Genomic DNA, 24932 nt, shown 5'->3' on the forward strand with positions numbered 1-24932 from the left:
ATTTTCTCATGCTAGTATTTATGCTTTAACTCATAGCAAGCAGGAATGGTGATCTTTGATGTAGAAAAGTTTTGTAACCGTGATTTTGGTCATGGTGACTTGAGCAAATTAAAGAGATATTTATTTGCTGTAGCAGAGCATTTGGAAGTTGAGATCAGGCCATCAGCCAAAAAGACAGAGATAGTGGAGGTACTCACAGCTTTTCTTGGGCTTCCTGATCCAATCAGGGAACGTAAAGAGAGAACAGGGGCAACAGCAATAGAAAGGATGCTCGCAAAGCCCACTTGGAACAGAAGCGATTGGCAGCACTGCTTGAGTTGGCCCAGATAGCTTTGGAGCAGGAAAAAGTCAAAGCTACAAATACTCAATACCAATGTAAACATGAGGCATGGTTCAATTTCAATAGCTGTTTGAAACTAATGCCTAAAATTCAGTGAGGAATATGTGGCTGGATATTTATTCTTTTGGGATTTTCTCCCCAATTTGGAATGCCCAATTCCCAATGCGCTCCAAGTCCTCGTGGTGGCGTAGCGACTCGCCTCGATCAAGGTGGTGCAGGACGAATCTCAGTTGCTTCCGCATCTGAGACAGTCATTCCGGGCATCATATTATGTGAATTATTGAGCACTTTTCCCACAGAGTTCTAGCGCATGTGGAGGCTCATGCTATTCTCCGTGGCATCCATGCAACTTGCCACATGCCCCACCAAGAGCGAGAACCACATTAAAGTAACCACGCGGAGGTTAACCCAATGTGACTCAACCCACCCTAGCAACCGGGCCAATTGGTTGCTTAGGAAGCCTGACTGGAATCACTCAGCATGCCCTGGATTTGAAATTGTGACTCCAGGTGTGGTAGTCAGAGTCTTTACTACTGAGTAAAGTTATTACTTTGCTGAGCTATCCAGGTCCCCAATGTGGCTGGTTCTTGAGGATGTCTGACTCTTTTTGTACAGCAGGAACCTTGCGAGATGCCAGAGATGGCAGCTTTAGAGGCAGAATACCCAGAGGTGTTTTCTGCCTGTGTGGTGATGGTCAAAATCTGGTCTGTCTGAAAGTGAGGCCTCAGGGGAGACCCTGAATAGATTTTTGGCCCAGCTAATGTGGAGTTTACAAGGGAAGCTTTCATGGCAGAACAGATCCAGGATCCCTCTGTGGCTCCATTAACGGTAACAACTAAGATTTGAGGAAAGTCGAGATGTAGCTGATGGGTTTTTCTTGCAGGATGACATCCTGATGAGAAAGTGGAGGCCTCCCGAGCGGCCTGCCTCTGATAACTGGATGGTAGTAACTTGGATAGTGCTACCTAAAAGTTTTAGGCTGGAGGTACTTCATGAAATCTCTGAGTGGACATTCAAGCAGCACCCCTACTGAATACACCCTAGTAAGTATGAACAGGTTAAAGATGAGTTAGCCTATATGATTGACATAGGAGCCATTGAACATGAAAAGAGTGCATGGAGTTCTCCAGTGGTAACGAAGCCAGATGGGTCTTTATGCCTATTGTGTTGACCTGCAAAAGGTGAATGGTGTCATTTAAAATGGATTCTTATCCTATCCCAAGACTAGAAGACTATTGATCGGATTTGTCAGGCAAATGGGGTCTTTAAGCTTGATCTTTTGAAAGGGTACTGGCATGTGCTTGTGATTTGAAACTCAGGAGTATTCCACCAAATATTGATTTCTGAACCCTTCTTGGGGGAAATGTTCTGTCCTAGACACTCAGGTGTTACCCAGGAGGGGAGGGTGGTGTTTAGAGGGTAATTGTAGTTCCAGACATGTATTTGTTTTTTTATTATTCAATATGGTATGCAGGGTGGTGTCTTGGTGAGTTCAGGATGATTTGAACTAAACAAGGTTTAGAATGTCGACTTGTCATGGTTTGACAGCCCTTTTATTATATGACATGTGGCATGCAGTTATTGTCTAATTGTCATTCAGGGGACTGGGGCTCTAAATAAATCAGAAAACCAGGGCAAGAAGGCTTTATATCAACAATATATATATATATATATATATATATATATATATATATATATATATACGTTTAAAACACAAGTTTTAAAAATGTAGCTCTTAGAACTTTATTTTATTCCATAGTTAAGTTTGCAACCACAGTGTACATGGATCAACATTGTAGATTTTACTTATGTCCTTTTACACAATCAAAAAGGAAAAATACAATGAACTACACAACTTCTCACTATTTCATTGTTAAACAACCTTATCTTCTGCAATAAAGGCTTCTCACCATATGAGTGTTAACATTGGTTTGTGCTAAATCATTTCTGTTATTTATGTCTTTGAACATTTATACACTTCTATTATTTTCTAGTAGATATTGCAATTTTATTTTATTCCATAGAGAAAATTGCATTACCATTAGTCTGTATATGTGGGTGATTTTCTTTCTTTTTTTCTCTCTCTCCATACAAATATTCAGGGTATGCCTCCCCGAAACTCCTCCCCAACTTACAGTGCAACTTGCATTGTTTTATCACAAAATGTTGCACTTTTAGAATGGATACCAATTTCAACGGTATGTGGCTTTCTATGACCCTCTTTTTATTCATTTTATTTATGCGGTACAAGAAAAACCTTACTGTATTTAACTTTGATGTTTAACATAAAACTTTTTAAATCGTAGTTGTGCTCCATTTAGGATATTTCAAAGACTAGAGCATTTGATTCAAATTTTATTTGACTGTTTTTATATTACAACTAGATACGTGATTTTAATTTTTATTGGAGTGTTTTTTGTAGAGACCCTGATGAGCTTCTCAGCTGTCCTCACTATCTGCCAATGGGGTAAGCAAAATAAACTTGTTTTCTCTTTAAATTAAGTTTATTTTGCTTACCCCATTGGCAGATTTGTTTTTCTTGTTTTGAGTCTAAAGTTCACTAAATTTAGTCAGATTTATCTTAAAACAAGACTTAATATCTTATCCCATTTTGCTTGACAAGTAAATAAATCATGTTTTAAGAAAGTTTAGATAATTTGACAGGAAAACAAGACAAAAATACTTGTCTAGAAAATCATTTTTTGCAGTGAAACGGTGCAAGTCCCAAACTAGGCAGTGATGCAGCTGCTCAGGATGCTCTCAATTGACCCTCTATAGAATGTAGTGAGGATGGGGGGTGGGAGATGTGCCTTCCTCAGCCTTCAGATGCTGATGGGCTTTCTTGGTAATAGAGCTGGTGTTGAGGGACCAGGTGAGGTTCTCCGCCAGGTGAACAGCAAGGAATTTGGTGCTCTTGACGATCTCCACAGAGAAGCCGTTGATGTTCAGCGGAGAGTGGTCTCTCTGTGCTCTCCTAAAGTCAACAACCATCTCTTTTGTTTTGTCCACATTCAGAGACAGGTTGTTGGCTCTACACATGTCCGTTAGCTGCTGCACCTCCTCTCTGTATGCTGACTCATCGTTCTTGCTGATGAGACCCATCGACGAACTTGATGATATGATTCGAGCTGTGCATTGCTGCACAGTCGTGTGTCAGCAGAGTGAACAGCAGTGGACCGAGCACAAAGCCCTGGGGGGCCCCAGTGCTCAGTGTGGTGGTGGTGGTGGTGGAGATGCTGTTGCCGATCCAGACTGACTGAGGTCTCCCAGTCAGGAAGTCCAGGATCCAGTTGCAGAGGGAGGTGTCCAGGTCCAGCAGGTTCAGCTTTCCAATCAGGTGCTGGGGAATGATTGTGTTGAATGCTGAGCTGAAGTTTATGAACAGCATTCGAACGTATGAGTCCTTGGAGGGTGGTGGCGATGACATTGTCTGTTGAACGGTTTTGACGATACGCAAACTGCTGTGGGTCTAATGAGGGCAGCTGGGTCTTAATGGGCCTTAATCTTGAAAACCAATATATCATCTGGAAGCTCTAAATCACATGCTTTGAGGACTGAAAGCAATTTCATGACAAAAAGTTATAGCTAATGTATTTCAATAATTTATGTACAATTTAAAATCAAAACATTTGTATCATACATCCAATATTATGAAATAATTCTGGAAACACATCTCCAGTCATGTAAGATCCAGTATACTTGTCATTTGATGGCTTCACTACACAACCTCTATGAAATTGTCAGTGTGTGCACAACTGGAGAGATTATGATGGACTTTTATAGGTTCATATTAATTTAGCCAGCAATGTAATTTTTATTATTTTTTATTTTTTTTTACCAAATTATGCGATCTGAAGCACTGAAAAATGTCTGCATTTTGATAGGTGTGATGCAGACCCGTGCTTCTGAAAAAAGTGGGGGTGCTTTTGCATAACATTTTTTTAATTCTTTAACCCTTAAACCGGTAAGAGTGGACAATGATTAGCAAAAACTCATTTCATGTCACTTTATATATCATTTGGGTTTAAGTATCAGATATCCAAAGGAATTTTTGATATATGTTATATATTTTGGATTTTGAGTTGTATCTACCAGGATATGTTGCCTTATTAAGGTACAAAAAAGTCAAAGTCATCAATATTTCCATGTATTGAAATACAATAATGTTAAATGAATCAGTTGGTGAGTATCAATTTCAAGTTAAATTAACATTGTTGAAGTACTTTGTGTTATGTACTTCTTATGTTTGCTTGATAGACTTTTATAGACAATTCCCACTGATTGAGCGATGAGGGTAATGATGTGTTATTGAGGGCCTGGGATGCTGGAAGTTTCAATTAAAGTTTGAATAAAGCAATTGTGTCAAACAATGCTGATGCCCCAGTCTCATCGGACTGTATGAATGTTCATGGGGAGTTTCCGTCAACGCCAGTCGCTGTGGTTCCAGATGGCTTTATGAATGATGATGAGGTATTGATATCCGCTGTGGACCGCATGGTTTTGAAGAGAATTGTGTGCAATACAGAGTTGCTTACTGCGGTTAGCGACACCAATCATCAAGCTCTTGCCCCCATTGTGGAAGAGCCAGCACAGATTATTGAACACACTGCCATCAAATCAACAAATCTTGAACCAGGACTTCTTGCTAGAGTCACACAAACATGATCATAGAAAGGATGAGAGACTGAACGCTATCACCAAACTCTCCAAAGACTCCGTGGATGTGTCGATATGTTGATGACTAACTCCGAAGAACAAGGATGGATAATCAGACTCCTTGTTGATCGTGTTAGCTGCAATTCTGACCTTTTGAAGAAAATGGGTAATGTGGTCCAGGAAGATATCAGAGAATGTCAACTCATGGTATTGATTTTATCTAACATCAATCATTTGGTCAGAGGGGGTGATAAATTGTGATTTTAATTGTTGTTTTATGGATGTTTGTGTTAAAGCACTGTTGCAGCTCTCATTTTGCTTTTGTGTTTTGGGTTGATTTACATAACCGTTGCTTTGCTGTCAGTAGTGTTTCATGATTGTGGACTTTTTAAATTAATATTTTGTTTATTGTAGATCTGTTTACTGATTTAGTGCTTTGCCATATTAAACATTTAAGCATTGTGTAATCAGTGGAGAATAAGGCTAAATTGAACTAAATTATCAAAATGGATGGTTAAAGACTACGTTCAGATGATTATTTGCATGGCTGTCAACCAGACAATGAACAGAGGCCTTCTGTAAGAGCTAGATATGATCATTTGTCCATTGCTGACCAGTTACAGACCATAATTGATCAACAACTTGTGGATTTAGACATTTACATTTATGCATTTGGCAGACGCTTCTATCCAAAGCGACTTACAGAGCCCTTATTACAGGGACAATCCCTCCGGAGCAACCTGGAGTTAAGTGTCTTGTTCAAGGACACAATGGTGGTGGCTGTGGGGATTGAACCATCAACCTTCTGATTAACAGTTTAGTGCTTTAGCCCATTACACCACCACCACTCACAATTTAGGGCCTGACTATTTGAATCTAAGTGCTAGATTAGAGAATATTATACAAGCACATTGTGATTACACCACGCCAAATTCTAATAACCACCAGGTCAGTGAAATTTCAAATAATTCACTAGTCATCACATAAATCAACATTGCATGGCCTAATCGCCACAGATATAGAAAAGTAAGAGCCCACCCACTCGAATCTGTGTGGAAAAACAAGAAGCAAATGTATGATGACCGGGTTCAGTCAGTTGTTGTTTCAATACAGACCGGTTGTCCTAAGCTAAATCATTCTACAGAACCAACAAATGACTCTGCAGTTTCCCATAGGGGTTTAAGTCGAGATGATGGTGTTGTAGGTGAACACGCAGTTGCCAAAAAAGACCAAATTGCAATGATTTAGAGCTACACAGAACTTTGAATCAGAGGGATATAACTTCGGCAGCTTTGGTCACATACACCATATTTGTGCAGAATGTGTTGTCAGAGATGGTGTCATTGTCCAGACAGGTGGGTGGTGAGGGTGGATTTATCAACATTTCGCTGAGATGTCCCAGCCTGAAATCTGATGTGAACGGTGTATTGTAATCAATACAATTTCGTAGCCTTTTCGTAGAAAATTTGGAAAGAATTTGGAAAGTAATGCAGATGTGATGGCTGATAACAGTTTGCAATTGCACATCCATAGCAAGAAGAATGGAGGGGTTCGTAGGAAGGTTGTTGATATAGTGCACAACGATGTGATCAGGAGAAAAAGAATATCTTATTATGCACTGTCAATACTTCAAACAACCTGTGCTTCTCCATTTGATTAGCACATTTTCTCAACTCGTTTGTCACTGCATGAGTTAGAAGACGAGGTCATACAAATTGTGTCCGGTTTCACACCTCCGGACAGGGTATTTTGCAAAGTTTGAGCGTAGATTAGGTACATGTTTTTGGTCTTTCACAGGTCAAGTAATGGAATGTTAGAGAAATATAAAACTTCTGATGAACCACACAAGACAGTGTTTCTGTACCTCCATGACAGTAATTATTACATGATAAAGAATCTGAAAGCATTTATGGGGTTGGAATATCTGTGCAAATTGTTACACAGGGTATAGATGTAGACAATCATGACTAAATGTGTATGTTCTGTTTGCAATGATAGCGACTGCTACAAGTACAATACATTGCCCAGACTGCTTGCACTTCTGCAAATCTAGTTATATATTTAAACTGCATAAAATGACACCATCGGTGAAGGTCCTGGTGGAGCACAATATGACACTACAAAGTACTACAGTAAATGTGGTAGACGTTAACGAATGCACAGCTGATTGTTGTTTCTATTGTGGTAATGATGTAAGCCATGGTGGCAAGCAAGATTGTTTCATACAACCTATTCCTCAACAATTTAAAGATCGCTACATATTCTATAATTTGGAAACATTTGCCCAGCAAGAAAATGCTACCCGACTGGACATCCTGAAATGAAAATGTTCAAGGATTTTGAACGCCTTAATTTATCACAGGCTAGTCAAGGCTATGATGCTACCTCCCTGGAAATTACTTCACCCTGTTCTCCCCTACAGATGTGCAGGCAAGCTGATGTTTCGACTCTGGAGGGTATGTTCAAAGAAATTAAGCAATGTCATAACATGCATGTGCACAGATGAGGAGAGGGATATCTTGGGTTGCTGGGTCAGTATTGAATTGTTAAAGGCCACTGAGAAGGGTTATGTAGTGTTGAGGTCCATGAGGTCTAACACTTTTCTCAGAGATCTGAAAAGCTGCTTTGCAGTTATGTAAAGAAATGTTTCCAGTTCAAGTAGCAAGCCTCCAGTTATCTGTCACATGTAGTCACTGAGGATAAAACGATCCTACATTGCAGACTATTATGAAAAAGAGGGTATTAAACTTGATCCTGAAAAGATATGTCACAACTCTGCTCAGAGGTCAACAAATTGCCATTTAATAGTTTGTGGGGTCGCTTTTCAATGAGGGAGAACCTTCCCTCTTCTAAATTTTTGAAAAGCCCTGATGAGTATGCTCAACTAACTAAACTAAACTAACGACATGAATGTGTTTCTGGGAGCCTTTACAAATGCACATGCTTGGCTAGAGCTGTACAACCTAATGTACAAGCTGGGGGATGGACTGTTGTATAGTGACACAGACAGCGTTATCTTAATCTCTAGAGATGGGAACTGGGAGCCCCCTCTCTGCCCATTTTAGGGGAACTTGTGGATGAGATGGCAATGGCGATTACATCAGAGTTTTGATCAGGAGGTCCTAAAACATACGGATATTGCACTGCAATGGGTAAAGTTTGCATGAAGGCCATGGGGATAACACTGAATCCTGAAAATTCCAAAGCTATTAGATTAGACATTCTGATTGGCTCATTGACAGCTATGTACCATTATATGATGAATTGTATAACATTTGTGGAAGGAATACTTCAATCTCTGAATGATGACCATTTGCTACATGTCTATAAATCTAACTTGATGAGAATTGTTGACATGATTGAGGCGAGTGTGAATGTCGAATTGGAAAAGGTTTTTACACAATATGTGCACCATAGAAACCCCAGTGCCATTTATATGGTACAGAATAATTTTTTTCAAGGCAAATCCAGCAGAACCATTAGTTTCAATACAAATGATTTAATACGGTTTAAAAACCCTCAGGATAGCAATCGGATGAATCTGCTGGGTAAGCAATTGTACCCCGGAAACTTTTTATTTTTTATTATTATTTATGGTGTGCTATCAAGATGCTATCAATCAGCCATTTGGCTACTTCATGATAGACTATAAAGCAAAAACCCCTGTACAATTTCACATCAGAACAGAATTTGCTTTCAAACAGGCCTGTAGAGTACATCCAAAAAAGAAAAACGTGAGTGGGTAAAATGTCTGCTAGGCTACCTAGAAACCTCCTTGTTAAAACTTTTATTTAAAGCAATGCCAAAACAAAGACGACTTAATTCACAATCAGCATTCTGCTAACTCAATTTAACTTTGTAGGAGGTGTCTCTTAATGTTCTCTATGGTACGATACCGCTAATGGCCCAGAAGAGGAGAAAGTCTGAAATAAACTACAGTACATTGCCAATAAAAATATTGGTCCGTTATATCTGTTAAATATTGTGGGGATGATGTTGTGCGTGAGCTATTGAAGAATGTACCATTAAGTTTAAAATTACAAAAATGAGTCTAGAAATTAAAAAATAAATTAATTGTTTGTAAAATAATCATGTGCTGTTCAGAGAAAACCAAAATAATGACCCTGAATCAAATTAGCATAGAGTATTTATTTATTAGCAGTATTCATTCAAAGTTTTAATTCTCAATCATGTAACATGTGTCTCGCCCATATGCACACATTGAATACATTTAAATGTATTACTATTACAGTGATTTGTTCTTAGTTATTCACAAAGCGTGCCACCATATCATTGTTTTTAATAATCACTATACAGCATCATTGGTCCATTCTGCATAACACGTTTTGTAGCCGACCCACTGGCCCGCTCTGTTCTCACGATGGCCAGTCTGCTCCTGATCGGCCCCAAGTGTATCGGCCCACCGAGAAAATGCACAGTATGCCAGATTACCAGTCCAGCCCTGGCCACAGTCAAACTCTGATTGAATACACTCTTCAGACATGGTATGTAGTAATGCCATGGTTTAGAATATAGTTTTAACAGATCTCTTGGTGGGGCCAGATAAGGTGTGCTTCAACGCACTTTTTCACTTTCGTTGCCGAACTGAGTTATTTTCTTTAGGAATGCTCTTGGTTTTCTTTGCGCTTTGGCCACTCTTCCTCACTCCAGGTGGTTTAGATGGACGCTTGCATGTCATAACTATCAGACCTGAACTGTCTTGAATTTTATTATTAAAAGAATGTCATTGCATAAGTGACAACAACTGCAATGCAGAAACCTCTTGTTAACAAGAAACAACATTTCACTATCCAATCCAGTTCTACCTCAAAAGTTGAACATATGAGTCCCCCACCAATTGGTATTCTATGGTATCTGTGAACAGGCACATACTGTAGTGTAGAATCTTCCTCTTATGTCAGCTTGGTGTGGCATGTACACTGACAGAACATCACAGATGATTTGTTAATAATGTCGTCCGCAGAAGCTCCCCAGGTACTAAACCCAAAATATCAGCTAGTTTCCCAAGGAACGTTAAGGAAGTTCCCTGGGGTGCACTCATGAACACCTTGTTTTTCAAATGGTCGTAGCCAAGACGTACATGCTGTGATAGATTTGCATTTATGTCCATAATCACAAACAATACTTGGTCATAATATCCAGCTTTCAGAATCTTACACTCAAATTTAAGGAGGATTTTACATCATCACTACCGATAATGTACCATGATCAAGGCTATTCAATTTAAACTAGGCCCACTAGTTCTCTTGCCTTTATAAGTAGGCTTTGAAAACCTAGTTGTGCAATTTGAAATTTGATTTTTGGGGTAAAAGATAATGATGCATTGCAAGGCAGCATAACAATAACCTGTGTCGTCCATGAATGTTTATTGGAGAAATTATGTGGTGTCAAATGTATGCCTGTTTTAAGAGGGTCATGGGTCTAAAATTGGAGTGGTGGTGGCATAGCGGGCTAAAGCACATAACTGTTAATCAGAAGGTCGCTGGTTCGATCCCGACGGCCACCACCATTGTGTCCTTGAGCAAAGGCACTTAACTCCAGGTTGCTCTGGGGGGATTGTCCCTGTAATAAGTGCACTGTAAGTCGCTTTGGATAAAAGCGTCTGCCAAATGCATAAATGTAAATGTAAAATGTATTTTTATTAACCTGACTGTCAAACTTTGGTGACCACCCCATCCACCGCACTAGTCCTATAGTTCTTTTTTTTTTCTAATGTCTAATATCTAATAATTGTCTAATATATTTTCCACTTTAAAAGTTTTGTCTTTTGCTTAATTATTTTTGATAACTCTTCATAAAATGTACCATCAATAACATCCCCATTATAATCGTTTAACTTTTAGACTGGCAGTTGATGCAGTATACATTCAGTTATAGTGAAACTCTTCTGTATAATGTTGTTCACAACCCTTGGTAAAAGGACCTACATTTTAAGATTCTAATTATGTCACCAATTTTATATTTAAAGACCTCTCCTTATGCATATCACAGTACAAATTGTCAGGTTTATTTTTGTTGACATTTACTGGTCTCATTTTAATACTTCTGTAATTGCTGCTGTTGTATCCTCGAGTAATATCTTGTTAAACATCAATGTAGCACTTAGAAAATGTGGATGTGGAGGTATTTAACAGCTACAAATTCTATGTTCTGTTAAAACGTTTGATAAATCTAGCCTTTAATTAATTCCCTGTATTGAAATGGTAAATGTTATGCTTTTTAGTTAACTGTTGAAAATGCTTGTTAGAAAACTCATTCCCCTTGTCAGTCTGTATTTTCTGTGGTACTCTGCTCTCTTGGAGTATTGACTCAAAGGCCTTGGCAAACGCCTCCCCAGTCTTGATTTTCACAAAGCGTGTCCATGCATATTTACTAAAAACATCTATATGTGAGCAAAAAATTTGTCAGAATTTTCCTTCGAATAAGCAGACATGCATACAAGATCGGCTCGGAATGGTGTATTGACACCATACACCATAACCCTGTACGTTTTGAAATTTAGACACAATGGTCTGTGAAATGTCTAGACTAGCTTTTACCAGTCTGGTAAATATATATATATATATATATATATATATATATATATATATATATATAATATATAATCTTCCGTTGTCTATTATGCTGTTAGTATTTAGTTTCAGGTCTTGACCGCATAACAGTTCCATATCACTCCGCCAAGTTAAATGAAATAATGGAAAAGTTATAGGCTAGCCTACAGTCCACCACAGCATACAGATCAAACAAAAATATCAAACATCAAACTAAATGACAGACTTTTAATATTTATGGAAAGCATGAGAATTTCAACAACTGGGTGGCAGCTGAATTGGACAGTACAGATGAAAAACGTACAAACTATAGAGAACATCAAAGGGAACCGGCAACAGCAAACAACATAAAATAATTGACAGGCTTGAGGGTGAAAACATGAAGTAAACACCAAAAAAAACAACAGCTTGGACAGTAAAAAATTTTAACAATTGGCTTAAAGCCAAAAATAGTTCTGTGGAAGAGGTAGAGAGAGAGAGAGAGAGAAAGAGAGAGAAAGAGAGCGGGGGCATAATTAGGCAATCAGAATTCAGATCATCTAACGACGTGTTCAGGGTCATCCTCAAAGTTTTGCAAGGCTAGGAAAGACATCAGCTCTCATCATCCTCCAATCTCCACTGCTGAAATGGAGCACATTCGTAACTCTCCATATGTCACCAGACACCGCAACTGGGCTGGTACGCAAAGTCTGATTTGACATTCTGAACCTGGTGAGGAGGGGACGTGAAGGAAAGTTAAGAAAACATTCATTCATAATTAAAAAAGATGAAGATGGTGTTGAATACGTTTGCTTGTCTCATAATACAGAATCGAAAAACCACAAAAAGACCAGTGATCCCAACAAAGACAGCTACTGAGGATTTATGTTTTCCAATCCAGGTGACCCTTTTTTGCCAAGTTAAAAGTTACAAAAAGTACATCACAAAATGCCCACCTGATGCTACAGCCTTCTACCTTCATCCACTGAGAGTCCCACAGGAGGAGCTTGACAGGAGAGTGTACTGGTACTCCCACGAACCAATGGGTGTGAACTATCTTGGAAACATTATTATTATGTTATGTTATCAAAAAGATACACCAACTATTCCCTGGGAAGCACTGCAGTTCAAATATTGACAGAGGCAGGGCTGGAGAGCAGGCAGATCATATCACTGGTCACAAGTGCGAAACAAGCCTGCCCTACTGGGCACCTTTGGCAAAAGACAGAAAGCAATGGAGCATGATACTGTCGGGAAACAAAAGCCCAAATGCCACTGAAAATCAAACCAATGATCCCCAGGAAAAAAAAAAAACTCTGCCAACAAGCCGCCCCCTGCATTTTATCTGCCGTATTCAATGTCAAACTTTACAATTAATGGAAATGTGCAGTTTAATTTCAATAAATAAACCATAGCCAAATCAAATAAAGAAATATATAAATTAAATAGAATGAACAGAATAATTATTTACATTTACATTTACATTTATGCATTTGGCAGACGCTTTTATCCAAAGCGACTTACAGTGCAATTATTACAGGGACAATCCCCCCCGGAACAACCTGGAGTAAATCCATAAAAGCCTTCTTGTTCACAGGCTTTTTCGTTGTTTAAAACTGCAGATAATAAAAAATAAAAACAATAAATACTGATACTTGCTCACAGGCTTTTCGGTTTCATTTATTATTGTAGATAACAGGAAAATAGACACACACACACACACACATGGCTTTTTTCTCCAATAAATGTTTAAAAGCAGCACATCCTCCGTTGCTAGTTCTAATGTGATGTTTTCAAACTAGCAGCGAAGGCTCTGACTGTATTAAAGCAAGACGCTGAATCTGTGGCGGAAGAAAGTAGTTCCACATTTAGGGACTGTGGAGCGGAGGGGGGCGGGGCCGGGCCGGGCTGGAATGTCGCATGCCCGGTCCCCAATCGGCCTGATGGTGCGTGCGAGGGATCAAGGCGGCAGGTGACGCCGGTTCGAGAGAGAGAGAATTACGGGCATGTCCGTCATGTGTGTTTATGTTTGTGTGTTTTGGTTTAAGTTTTCATTAAATTATTATTTATATTGACAAGCCGGTTCTCATCTCCTCCTTGCCCATCTTAACCCCCTTACAGGGACGAAAACTAGAAAATGTCCCTCATGACATCTGAGGGTTAGACCCTCTAGACTGAGCACAATGTGTTAAAAAACATCTAATATTATTTTGACATTTTCATTGAAAGGCATATTTTGTTCAAGTCATGTGGTGTAACTCTGAGAAAACTTGATATTGTTTAGTCAAATTCAAAATATTTGAATATTAAAAAAATATACCTTGAAAAATTAATTTGAAAACATTTTCGAAATTAATGATTACGTTTTTACTCTTATTCAAGGTGCAAAGAAAGTATTATTATACTTGATGTCACCATATGACAATTTGAACAATTTAAATATTTTTGTAAAAATTGTTATAAAGGGTTTTTTTTTTTTTTGAATGTATGAAACCAAATTGGACACACAGATTAGATTTCTGAGAACTTGACAAAAGTGTTATAACTAGATTTTTAAATGTTTTCTTATTTGCTTTTCAAGCCAGGTCCTTTGCAAAATTGACTTGCATCAAACTTGTGGTTAATATATGACAAATGTGGCAAACTTGCATCAAACCATGAACATTTTGCCGCCACTGGCTCAAGAGCACCCAGATGGTGAGCGTGCTGTAAATAGTTAATTTATTGATTCCCCTAATTCTTTTTTTTAAATTCATTCTAAATTGGCTTACTGTTGATATACTGTACATTTTAAGTCTTTTCCTATGTCCCACAGAACCATGTGCCACTATGTATTTGGAAACACTATGTATTCCATCAAACTTATCAAAATGCACAAATCCTGTACATGTCATATCTAATCCACAAATAAATGCAGAAATGATTGCATTTGTACCCAGCTTCAAAAATGTGCCACCTAGCAATAATATGCAGCAAATCATGGGTTGGTAATGTGTTTCCTGTTTCAACTGGAGAGAAAATTGCATTCATCAAAGCCAGCCACGGTCCGTGCATTTTAAGTCTAGGCCTTCAGTGTGATTTTCATGCCATTTAAGAAAACCCAGTTCTGTATGCCTATCACACAATGTGGCAGTAAATTAATAATACCAATTGACATTTTAAAAACACGTCCACGCACGAAACCAGAACCAGGCAGTTCTAATGCCAAGAAAAAGCTCTAATATTATTTGCGATTAAAATTTTGGATCTTGCAATACATTTTAGATTTGTCAGGGTACACGGTTACTTTTCAAAACTTGATCCGACACTGAATTCTCAAGCAGCCTAATTTACACTTAGAAAACTCCTGATGTTGCTATAACAATGCAAATAGCACTTACCAATTTGCTCGAAGTGAAAATCAGTCCTCCTTCCCTGTTTAATTAATCAAATGCACGATCATGCAGAACATCTCAGATTTATAAATCCATAAGGATTTCTTTCTCGACAGCAATACCAGCAGTGATCGCTCTTCATTTTCAAATGACGTACATCACTTAAAGCGTGATTGCGTCACTCAAGGCCAGCTAGAAGGCCTGGACTGGGACATATCCTAAAGATCACACCCAACTAGAACAAATAAATCTGATTGGCTGATTTACATTTGATATTGGTGCTGTTTTGCAGCTGAATTTCCCCACAGGGTTCAAGAAAAGTGTTATTTATTGTTCCATGACTTTAGATGTTCTTTTATACCAGTAGTTTGACACAGTGGAATTAAAATGTTTCCTCTATTTTTATAGTCCTTAATGTATGCAGGTAATTCAGAAATGTGCAATGCATTTTTATGTTCATTCTTATCGTCTGTTTTAGTTGTAGGCTCAGTGTGTGTCTGGTTGTAGAGATAATGGTAATTGGCAGTGACTGAAGCACTCTGTCATTTTGACGTAAATCCTCATGTGGACTGTTGAAAAACTCAGAAAGTGGCTCTTCCTTCATCCGTTCTCTGTAAGGACAGAATTACAACAGACTGGAAATCATCAACATGTGACCTTAAAAGGAAAAGCTGTGAAACAGTCCTCAAATGGACTTTTTCAGTCTCTAATTTTTTGTCTTTTTTTCTGGCTTCTCCTTAGATTAAGTGTTTGTCAAAGTGATATCGCTGTCAAATTAAAGTTGAAGATTGGACAGCCATTCATTTGTGCTCCGTGTGCTTCACTGTAAAGTCCAGAAACAACACCTTGTAGTTACACGACATCAAATGTTCTTCGTCTTAACGTTCCCTGATTTGCAATGCCGCTTATGATGCTCATGTACGACATCTTTGGTGAAGAATGCAGTAATGGAGGAGCTTGTGGAAATACAAGCTCAAATCAATGCTCTGTCTCGGTTTACTTAAGATTAGATTTTTCTGTCTGAAAATGAGCGAGGAGTCTCTTTTTGGGGTTATTTGTAGCACTTCCTGTATCTGATGGGTATATTCTGTGCTGCAGTTTGAGCAAATCACATGTACAATTTTTATCTAACTCTGGCTTTGGAAATTAGACTGTATATACGTTTCTGGTATAATGGCACTTTGTTAGTTTGTATGCTAGTCCTGCAGTGAGGTGAAGGTCAGACTCCTGTCTACATCACATCTCATTCACAGCTTCATCATAACATGTGCTCTGATTGTTCAAGAAATTAAACCACATATTCAGTGTTGCTTTAGACAATTAGAGTTAGAGCCTATCATTTCTTAATGATACACAAAACAGAAAAACAAAGTAGACTGCAACTTTTGTAAATAGTCACCATGCTGGAGTGTTGTGGCTGCTTGCCAGGGCATTGTTATATGGTTGGGAAGATGTTCTGGGTGATAATAGATGGTTGCTACTGGAAAAAACCAAAAAAATCCACGTTTTTATGATATTTGGCTCAAATCCTTCCTTTTATGTCTGAGAGTTTTTCCACATGTTTTATCCTCTGACAGGCCAGTCAAAAGTCTGTCTTAGAAAAGTAATGTTAATGTTTGCAATAATAATATATTTGTTTATTTTATATAGTGCCTTTCAAGGTCCCAAGGACACTTTTATAAAACACAGGCAATTCACAAAGTAATTTCAAGCATGTAAGCAAGCACACATAAATATATGCTTGTACAATACAAAGACAACAGATTTACGGGGATCAGTCAGTTGAAAAACACGGTGTAAATAAATTGGTTTTTAATTGAGTTTAATTATTTTAGCTTTTAATAAAGGTCTGGAGCAACGTAGTTTCACGGAGGTTTTGGGGTGGTATATTCTAGAGCTTAGGTGTAGCAATGCTGACAACCCTACCACCAACAGACAGTCTAAACTTGGGTATGTCAAGCAAGTATCCAGCGCTGGACTAAGAGTGCGGATGGGATAATTCTGTATAATATCAATCAATCAAAGTTTATTTCTATAGCACACTTAGAAACAACAAATGTTGACCAAAGTGCTGTACGAAACTGACCAACATGTAATAAATAGTATAACTAAAATAACACCATAAGATGATAGTGCACAATATATTACAATGACTCATAAGCAAGGGAGAACAGGTGGGTCTTTAGATTAGACTAAAAAGATCTAAGGTTGGACAAGACCTAATCAATATTGGCAAATCAATCCAGAAGCGAGGGCCCATTACAGAAAAAGTACAATCACCCATAGTTTTAAGACAAGTCCTTGGAACACACAACAGTAGACTCTTGAGATGATCTTAAAGTCCTTGGAGTCTGATATTGATGTAGAAGTTCAAAAATATAAAGTGGTCCCAGCCCATGGAGGCCCTTATATACCAACAATAAAATCTTAAACTGAATCCTGTATGAGACAGGTAACCAGTGCAAAGCAGCCAGGATCGGAGTAACACTGTCATATTTCCTAGTTCCGTCAGGAGCCTTGCAGCTGCATTTTGCAAAGTCTGAAGACGAGATAGTGATGCTTGAGATACACCTAAATACAGTGCGTTACAATAATCCAGTATAGAAGAAATAAAAGCATGGATGCATGGAGCAAGCCTCTGTATGAATATTAGCGGCCAAAGGCCCTAAATGACAAGTCAAATTATTAAATTGTTTTGCCAAAAAATAAAACTTCTGTATAAGAATCATTTACTTGGAGAAAATTAGACGCCATCCATATTTTAATATCTTTAAGACAACCCATCAAAGATTCTATTGCAGAATTATCAGTGGACTTCAAAGGCAGATAGCACTGAATATAATTTGCATAACAATGATAATCTATTTTATAGTTACAAAAGATAGACTGTAATGGTAATATGTATAATGAGAATAAAAGTGGTCCCAAAATCGAGCCTTGAGGTACTCCACAGGTGATGGAAGCAGAGGCAGAATCTCAACTGAAAATGATCTCCCCTTAAGATAAGAGGAGAACCACTCAAGGGCAGTGTCTTGAAGGCCCATCCGATTTCTTAACTGATCCAAAAGAATATTGTGATCAATGGTGTCAAAGGCTGCGCTGAGATCCAGGAGAATTATAATGCCACTTTTACCTGAATCAACTGCCAGCAACAGATCATTTGTCACTTTGATAAGAGCAGATTCTGTGCTATTTATACATAATACCATTTCTCTGCTCTGAAAGTTGATTGAAAACAACCTTTTCCAGGACTTTTGACAAAAATTATACTGACGATAATTCTTTAAATTTGAAGAATCAAGACTGGACTTTTTAAGCAGAGGTTTCACAGCAACATGTTTAAAACAGGATGGCACAACGCCATTAATAAGACTGCTATTTATTATTGACAAGAGGCTAGGTCCCAAAATGTCTAAATCCTCTCTAAAAATGCGAGTGGGAACAACATCCAGTGAACAGCCAGCAGGCTTCATGTGCCGAAGCACAACTACTAAATAAGAAAGAGATACAGATTCAAACATTGAAAGGTGAACAGAACAGAAATTAAAGGAACCAAGTCAGGAGTAGTGATGAAGTGAAAAACTGCAGAAAACTATCACAAACTCCCGAAGAAGCTTTAGGAAATGTTGTAGCTGTAGGTTTTAATACTGCATTAATTGTACTAAATAAAACTTTTGGGTTTTGGGAATTTCTTGAAATTAAATCAGGGAAAAACATGACAGAATGTTGATATTCAATCATGCAGTCTCTCAAAATGTCATATGACACTTGAAGACTATCTTTATTACACTTTCTTTCTGCTTTCCTCCTTTTCTGTCTGAGCACCTGAGTATGTTCGTTTAACCAGGGCTGAACCTGGGTTTAGGATTGTGACATTTATAAGGAGCTACAACGTCCAGAATCTCAGTGCATACAGAGTAGAATTTTTCAATGGCCATGCCTGGAGGTGGAGACTCAATGGTGCAAAAGAAAGGAGAAGAATGATAAGCAGTTGAAAATTGGATAGATGAGGCAGAATTGATAGAACGAACACAGCAACCTGATGGTTTATGATTAGAGGCAATACCAGAAACCGTAATATCGAACATAATAGGCTTGTTGTCTGAAAGACAAACGTCTTTAATAACCACATTTGAAACTGGAAAGCCTGATGACAAAATCAGATCCAATGTGTGACCTCGCCTATGTGTGGAACTAAAACAGACCGAGTAAAATTAAACGACTCAATGAGATATAAAAATTCTTTAACCAGGGGCTTACTCGGGCAGCAAAAATTAATATTAAAATCACCAAGGATTCAGAATGAGGCACTATACAAGATAAAAAATCTGAAAATTCAGCAATAAAATCCTTAGTGTACTTAGGAGGTCTATATATAAAAGCACAAAGAACTGGACTACACATGTCCACTTTAAACAGCTGAACCTCAAAAGGCAATTTAAATAATTTCTAAAAATTGAGGCTACACCTCCATCTCGATCTGTGCTCCTTGGAGAGCTCATAAATTCACAGTGACCAGGGGATGCTTCTGCTAAAGTACTCAAATCGCCGACACTTATCATAAAGAGAAAGTCAAGCTTATGGGCTGAAATAAAGTAATTGATTAAGACAGTCTTGTTAAGGAGAGATCTTACATTTAATAAAGCCATCTTCAGAGTGGTAGAATCGTTTGAAGGAAAACCACGAGTTTGAGATGACAACAGCGGGACATAACCCAGTGAACGGTGATTGGTGAAACTCGCCCCTCTCCTACTACGACTGTAAAATCTCTCTGATTTGGACTTTAGTGTCTGTTCCGAATGCTCCAGGAAAAACAGGAACAAGACAAACGTTTCCCTCGTCTCCTTTTTCGTTTCCTTTTATGCAATGAGCAGTCTGGAATGCAGCAGATATCCGCCGGCAGCAATGTCAAAACTGGAGCATTTTGGTTGCCGGAATTCCAACTGCAGAGATCTGTCGTAGAGTGTTGAATATTGAAAAGGAACTTGCGATCATAAACTAAAAGCGAGGTAATTCCTTGTGCAAACAGACAAAGTAAAAGAGCAACTATAAACAATACATGAAACGTAAACACATGACGGCTGCCTGCTGACAAGCACAATGACAAAGTTGAGAAGTTTAACTTGATGCAAATAAGGAGCGACTTTCAGGAGCAACAACCAATAGGAGTGAAGACCGTGTCAGTGGAGCTCACACAATCCGTCTCTGAGATAATGGAGTCGAGTGCAAGCAAGACAGATGTAAACATTTCTGTGAGCGATTTCACTGTTCTATAGGATTTCTCTGTAACCCCCATTGTTGTGGACTTCCAAAACGTAATACATTATAGATTACTAGTTACTGTCATTTGAGAGTAATTAGTTCTATTACAATATTACGGTCTCTGAATTGTAATGCTTTACACTACTTTTGCATTACTTTTGAGTTACTTTCACCAAAATAACCGCGGAAGTATGACTTGGCATTGTAAAATGCTAAAATGGAGTTTATTGCAGCTCAATATAAATCCAGTGGAGGGCAATGTGGTATAGCATAATGACTGTGTAGGCCCCTAAGGCTACTAACAACTTAATGTAATATGCACAGTGAAGGCTCATGGTGCAATACAAGTAACCATCGCTGTCAGAATCACAAAAGCAGACAAAGGATCAAAGTTTCCATAGACATGGGCGCATCAGCCATAGCATTGGGCAGTGCATCAAAAGTCCTCCTCGCTGGAGGTGACAGCAGCAGGTTGAGGGACATCAAGCATCAGGCCTGCAGGCCCTTCTGTTGTTTGGGAGCGGCACTCCGTTGTGAGGAACTTGATGTGGTATCGTCTGGTTTCTTCTTTTACCCAGTGCAGCTTGATCTTGGGCAGTGAGACGGCGGCCAGTAGCGCATCCTTGGAGTCTATTGTTGCAGAAAATCGAGTTTTAATTGCTCCCACAATAACCTCAGGCAGCCCAGTGGTCATTTGCAATGGGCCATTTTTCGTTAATGTAATCGTAATGCGTTACTCCACCACTGGTAACCACCTATATGGATATAAAAAAAAATTATGCATGGAAAATAAATTGTTGGCAGTTTGAGTGAGTTTGAGTCATACATTTGATAGTTCGTCTTATTAATGTTATGCAGTGAGCACTGCTGCAGTTCATATAAAAACACTCCCCTGCAGAATATATTTCTTGTTAAATTGGAATGAAATAGTAGTTTTACTAGCAAAATGCCTCGTATGTGATCATATTTTCAAAAGACATGGCCAGATATGCATTCTACCAATAACATTAGAGCGACTGCAGTAGGAATGTCCACTAGCGACTTCACAATACAGAGACTAGCGATAAAGTTGCTGCATGTGTGTACAGGGCTTGAGAGAGCTAATCTGGGAACAGAAGCACAGACTCAAAAGTGTTCTTGTGAGCCACTTGGTCTCAGCAGGACCCCATAATCATTAGCCACATGAATGCAAAGAGACTTATTGTTTACGGAGCAACAGAAGAATGACACTTTGCTAAGAGGAAGATTGCATCTCAACGAGAAAAGCTTTTGGTACAATCTCTGAACAAGAGAGCTGCAGAAGATCCGGAGTGGTTTGAAAGTGTTTGTCGGCCCTGTAAGAGCATCTAGCCGACCATTAACAAACATGCCATGGCCAGAAACCAATGCATTTCTATGCAGGAAGTGGCTGGGCACGCAAACACTCAACTCCTTGTCTATAGAGAAAATGATGTCACTTATCTTGACTGGAGCCCTTTATCAATGAGCACCTGATCCATTTACCCTGAATCCCAGAGACTCCGTAGTCCACCATGAGATATTTACCTCTTTAACCTTCATCATTGTTGTGCACAATAAACACCCCTCAGATCAAATATCACTGAATATTTGTTTACAGCCCATTCTTCTTGAGACCGCCTTGACAGATCAAAGAGAAGTGCAGATATTTCACTCTTACAAAGTTAGCATCTAAAACACTTTCTCAGAACAACTGGCAGGCTGAATAGCAATTGTGTTTGTTGTTTGCGATCCAACCTCCATTCAAATCCACCCAGGGTCGGCCTACTGTATTTTCCATGTGTGTTTACGGACAGCGTGCATGGTGCAAGTCAGTTTGTTTTAGAAAAAAAGTTGGCAGTTTGTCATATGAAGTTACTCATGTACCCTTGTGGCTTTGTTTCTAGACCTGCCTTTAACTAGTGATTCAGTCATATGAGCTTATGTGGATATCCTGGAAATTCCCAGGCCTCCTCGATCTCGCTCTGACTGATACCTGATGGCAAAATTGGGCAATACTCTCTATTGTCGGGATGCACACAGCTCGCAGTGTATGACACAATGGATGCTGAATCTTTACAGTATATTGATTTGGGATCAAGAGGATAAAGGCAGCTATTAATTAAGACATTTTCTCAAACAGTGTGAGAGGGTCTTGTCTGATTAGGAACACCATCTGCCTAATTGTAGCAATTAGCAGGATGTCACTTTGCTATAAATGTCCCTGATGTCAAAGAGTACCATTATTTTCATTCATTTTCATTTGCGGTGTTAAAGTATAATTATGTGTGATGCTTGCTAAGGCAGGGATTTGAACAAACCCCTAACCCTAAAGTGTTATACTTTGTTGCATAATTGGTTGCGCTCCATTTGAGTAACACACATGAATTATCTTTGCCACAAATCATGCCAAATCATGCTCGATTACTGGTCTAAGTGATCATACTTATGAGTTTTTTTTTTGCCTGTCAGACAATAAAATGGGCAAAAAATCCCAGAATGTTCCAATACTGAAAATGGGACCCAAGCCATATCTAGAGACCAGAATATCGCTTGACTTGAGTATGAAATTGTCTAGTAACCACACGGAACATCCAATCAACCACCAACAACAACAAAACTCTAGCAGCTTGGTGGCATGAAAATATGGAAATCTAGTTGCATGACATTGTAATTGAGAAACAGATTATTTCTGAAAGATCTGTTCATGTGTTCAACTTTTGCCCATAAAGTGATCCGGCTTCATTGTGTAGGCTAAATGAAAGTACATTAGAAAGTACATTAAATTGAAGGTTGAAGTCCATTTTCTGGAATATAAAATGCCATTACTGCCAAGTTAACGTCTTTCACTCATGCAGACTTCCAGTTAATGGCGTGTTACATTTAAATAGGCTGCTGATATTTGGGTGCAGCAATATGTTTTTTTTTCTCTAAGGCTCCAGAATAAAATGAAGAAGAATATTACTAATACCACACTTAATATTTATATTTCATATCTTCCTACAAATGATGTGACATTACTAAACCCACAAAACATTAGCAGCATCATGCACAACTTTTAATCCTCATAACAACAAACACAAAAGTTATCGAACATCAAGACTTAATTTGGCCAAAAGGAATAAGACTCCACAAATTCATCATCCCCATTTAAAATTTATAATGTCACCCAACCGTCACCATCACAATAGTGTTGTTCCTAAGTGAATTTGATGAGTAGAGGAACATTTTGTCTTTTTCTCTGCTGAGAGAAGATTTAAACAAAACTATGAAAGAATAGAGACTGCACGTAGCCTGCAGCGAATACGATTTGTTTTACACATGCTTTAAAATGGTCTCCCATCATGCAATGGTGTTGCATTAAATGCAGCTCTAAGTTCACACTTACACTGAAAAACATACGCTCCACACCACAGATAATTTGCACAAAAGGCTTGTTTATTAATTCCAAGCTTCATCTAAGAGAAATAGCAGTATTAAAATGTAATTCTATCCATGCCTATTCACAGTTTCAGTTGCATTATATAGATTATTCAGTAATATATGCCCTGACGGGATTTAATTCTAAGGCTCATGCAGGCACACAGCCTAATGGGACCACTCATGTATATATATAATATATTTTCAACAAGCAAATCGAATATGAAATGTAATTTGTCCCGTAGCTGCTGGGTGCTATTAAACTAACCCTGTGTGTGTAATTGTAACCTCTGAGGACCTCTTGTAAAGCAGCATTTCAAAGATGTTTCCAGGTAAGTAAGCTCTGATTAAAAACCTGTGCCTAATAGATATTTCTTCTCCTGTCAGTTCAATGAAGTGCATCAGCAATGATTGAACAGCCATTAGAAGACATGTAGAGCCAATAAAAAGGAATGGTTTTAAAGGAGTAGCATACACGCGCACACGCACACGCACGCATGCACATAAAAGTAGTCCGTAAGACTTGTGCAATTTTATGTTGTTTAATAGACACACACACACACACACACACACACACACACACACACACACACACACACACACACACACACTCACACACACACTTTTCATAAATCAAGCCATGATAGTGGATTTCCATATTGTTTAATTACTCGTCTTTCTGGGTTATTTCTCTAATTTATTACCAAAGACCAATTGAATTCCATTCAACCAGAGGTTCCTTTTGGTTATAAATGAGCTAATAATTACTGAGATGTTGTTTTTATTATTATTGCATTTTTCCTTTCTTTTTTTAAGGTAGAAGAAATGCACAAAATAGTAGGAAAACAAGAAACCTGTCTGGTGTACCTGTTGTGCCTCTGTTTGTAGAATTAAGAGGATGCAGGACATAAAAGATGAATGACCAGCAGTGGAGGGGCTTCTGTTCTCTGAAAACAGGTCACAGAATCCCAAATGCAGCTCAACTAAATTAAAAATCCCTGTTGAAGCTCTCCCACTTTGAGTAAACTCAATATTTCTTTCATTGAACCGTAAAGAAACCAGTTTCAAAAACAATGTTTTTAGTGTGAGATCTGATCACTGACTCACTTTTCTATTAGACCCGACATGAAACGGGTTTACAACCCATTTTAATTACAAAATGTGACCTTTTAAAGAGTGAAACCATAATAATTAATGGGAGAAAAGTGGGGTGACATTTGATTTGATCAATAAGGAATTGATTAAATTGTGAAAAGGGGGCATTACATACCAGAACGGAGACAGGTGGTTGGAGGAGAGAGGTTGAAACGTAAGGTAGACTGATGAATTGTG

Source organism: Xyrauchen texanus, chromosome 47, assembly GCF_025860055.1.
Source record: "Xyrauchen texanus isolate HMW12.3.18 chromosome 47, RBS_HiC_50CHRs, whole genome shotgun sequence".
NCBI lineage: Eukaryota > Metazoa > Chordata > Actinopteri > Cypriniformes > Catostomidae > Xyrauchen > Xyrauchen texanus.